This window comes from Silurus meridionalis, chromosome 5 (assembly GCF_014805685.1).
Source record: "Silurus meridionalis isolate SWU-2019-XX chromosome 5, ASM1480568v1, whole genome shotgun sequence".
Taxonomy (NCBI): domain Eukaryota; kingdom Metazoa; phylum Chordata; class Actinopteri; order Siluriformes; family Siluridae; genus Silurus; species Silurus meridionalis.
Window position 1 is genome coordinate 15,188,358 of NC_060888.1, and position 3,199 is coordinate 15,191,556.

The 3,199-nt window shown below is 43.1% G+C and overlaps 1 long non-coding RNA gene across 1 annotated transcript; it reads left to right on the plus strand.

The window, feature by feature from the left end:
• The first annotated feature begins 1,374 nt into the window (after positions 1–1,374).
• LOC124386559 lies at positions 1,375–2,505 on the plus strand. The gene is made up of 2 exons (XR_006925947.1): positions 1,375–1,455; positions 2,272–2,505. It is a non-coding gene; the product is annotated as an uncharacterized LOC124386559 (long non-coding RNA).
• Positions 2,506–3,199: the final 694 nt, after the last annotated feature.

Genomic DNA, 3,199 nt, shown 5'->3' on the forward strand with positions numbered 1-3,199 from the left:
CGCCTGCAGGACCGCCATGTTGTTCAGGGACGCAGCAGCTTGACCTGCCGAGGCGTAAACCTTACCCACAAGCGCTGACGCAGGGTTTTCTTGGGTAATGTTGGGGTCTTGAGGGAGGACCAATCCTGGGAGAGAGATAGCTTGCAAGCGTCTCTTCAACCCTTGGCATTGCTCCATACTTGTGTACTTTCTGCCCCATGACGTGAGAATACCTCATCGGAAAAGGGGCTTTGCACATAACCATGACATCTCAGTGTGCAGGTCTGGAAAAAACAGGAGACCCCAACTTGGAGGTTGCGACCCGTTGTCAGAGAGCGCTCATCCAACTTACTTGTACAGAGTACGAGGATAATGCATACTCTGAAAAATATTTCTTTTTGAAAGCTCATCAATTAAGGTCAAGCTGGATTCAGAACTTCTTACCTGCAATAAGTAAGTAACAGTGCCCCAAAAGGTACTATTTAAGGTATAATATATATTTCTTTGTTAAAAATAAATCCACTTCATGTTGGTTGCAGTAACTTCCTGGAACATCAGGCCATATTGCACCATCCCTGACTGGTTTATTTTCCTATAACAGCATGAACTGCAAGAATGTATGTATGTATGTATGTATGTATGTATGTATGTATGTATGTATTTAAACTGAATGTGACACTTTACACACCTCCTGACGTTTTAAAAATCTGCGTCAAGAAATTCATCCTGACCCTTCCCATTTAAATAGTAAGCCAGTGAAAAATGTATTACATTTTTTTAATGTTTTAAGTCACATATGTTACACAATTGAAAGTCTACTTTTATCAGCATACTAAACATTTTAAGAAGATTTTGATTTATTTCAGCTTTATTTCACTACAGCAAATTTCATCAGTTCACATACAACAACATTACAGACTAAAACATTCTTACATAGAAAATGTTGAATATTTTGTATTAAATGTAACTAAAGCTTATTGGGAATTGCCCTGTTGCTATATTTAAGGGTCAACGAGTTTTTACCCTCTGATATTGTTGAACAATCCAATGACCTCCGGAAGTTTGGTTCTAATATAGAAGTGTATAGAAGCAAGCAAAACAACCAAAAGTAACACAAGCTTCTGTACACTCGATTGGATGCAAGTGTAAAAATCCTGGGACCACACAGACATTAAACTATTCAGGAAGGAGCAAACATTACCTCCCATAAATGAATGAATGTTCAAAAAACACTCAGAGACAACAACAAATGAATTGATGACATAGACATTAGATTCCAAAGCATGTACATCCACCATACATGTGTGGTAGTGGGAACAGTCACATGGTTGGGTGGAGCAATTGTAATGATGGCCAGGTTTCACTTATCAAATTAGTGGGTCTATAAAAGGAGCAGTCGGTGTCTGGTGGGAGTGTGTTTTCCTGAACACTGGCGATGTCACCGGATACCGGGCGCAGCTGGGAGAGGTGCGCATGGTAAGGACTTAGTTGTCATGCCTGTTTGGTAGCCTGATTGTGTGTAATGGGCTTTATGGTGGTTTGGTTTCTTCCTTTAGTGTGGATTGAGGAATCCAGCCATTATCAGGTTAAAATCATCCCACTTCCTCATTTAGAGTTTTGCGGCACATCGCGACCTGGTTGAACCGGAAGTGAGGAACTGAGAGCCATTGTAGTGGGCTGTCTTACCGGTTCTGTCTTACCCGGGCTGCCTTCTTCAGGTGTCTTACCGGGCTGCTGTCTTACCAGGGCTGTCTTTTTGCTGGGCTACCTTTTTGATTGCTTTGCTTGGCTGTCTAACTGTTTGGTTGCTTCGCTGCCTGGCTGTCCTGTGGTCTGCGGGTCCCTAAAGCGCAGACGGTGTGACATATTGCATTGGCGTGCATGCTATTGATGTGCGGAGCATCAGTGTGGGATGCATGTCCTGGCCATACCTTGCTATAGCTAACGGCTTACTGGATTAGCCAAGGAGCTAATTGCTAGCACGTTTGTGGACCGTGTGCTTTATTTATATACATGTATATGTTAGTGTGTTCGTTTCAGTGCTCCACACTGTGAGGGTCCGTTGAGAGGTGGCCTGAGAAATTGCTGCTATACATATTCTCTGTTTGTCTGTTTGAAGGTCTGGATACTACCCAACAGCTAGCGGAATGCTAAGAGGTCATGTGCTTATTTTATGATGTGTATTGAATGGTATTAGCTGTTTGTATGATTCCTGTTGTACTTTCCTTTGCTTTTTGGTGTGTGTGTGTGGGTGTTTAATTTGACCATACTCTGGTTTTGCTTTTTCTCCAGGTGTCTGGGAGACCAGTTCTAGTGTGAGGGACAAGTTCCTCTCTGCTTGGTGGTGGTTTCCTTCGGTGTGCAGTGGTCGACAGGTGGGGTTGTGGTGTTGTATGAGTGCACTTGTGTTTGCTGTGGATAGGAGATCATTAGAGTAAGGTCCCCAGCCCTGGAGTCCAAGCATTCTTGTGTGGTATAATATGGTGTGATGTAATTTTAAGAGTTCTTAATAAACTGTGTGTATTATACCTGTCTCATTTCCTGACTCAGTTGTAGACGAACCTGAGTGCCTTGTGCATTTCTTTATAAAGGGTTATCCCCGGTAACTGAGCCCCCGGGGTGGCGTAGTCGGTTTCTACTAGCAACATTCTTAAATCTAGTTCTTACATTTTATTGTTAAAATCTTACATGTCCTAAATTTCTCGATTTTCGGGAACAAGTGGGACCCGCCTGAATGCCACACATGGTTATATAGTTAGTATGTCAAGCAAGAAAGGAGCCTCTACTCCAAGAATGGCAGAAAAAAAGACAGACTGAAGTTGCAAGTAGTAAAGGCTGTACAGTGCATCTGGAAAGTATTCACAGTGCTTCACTTTTTACACAGTTGGGTGTGTGTGAGTTCAGTTCTGTGTTGAGGAGCCTAATGGCTTATTGTGTGTGAGGGGTGTGTGGGGTTGTCCACAATGCTGTTGGCTTTACAGATTCAGTGTGTGGTGTAAATGTTTGTGATAGAGGTGAGAGAGACTCCAATGATCTTCTCAGCTGTCCTCACTATCCTCTGTAGGGTCTTGGGTTTCAAGACGGCGCAGTTCCCAAACCAGGCAGTGATGCAGCTGCTAAGGATGCTCTTGATGGTCCCTCTGTAGAATGTAGTTAGGATGGGGAGAGGGAGATGGGCTTTCCTCAGCCTTCTTAAAAAGTAGAGACGCTACTGGGTTTG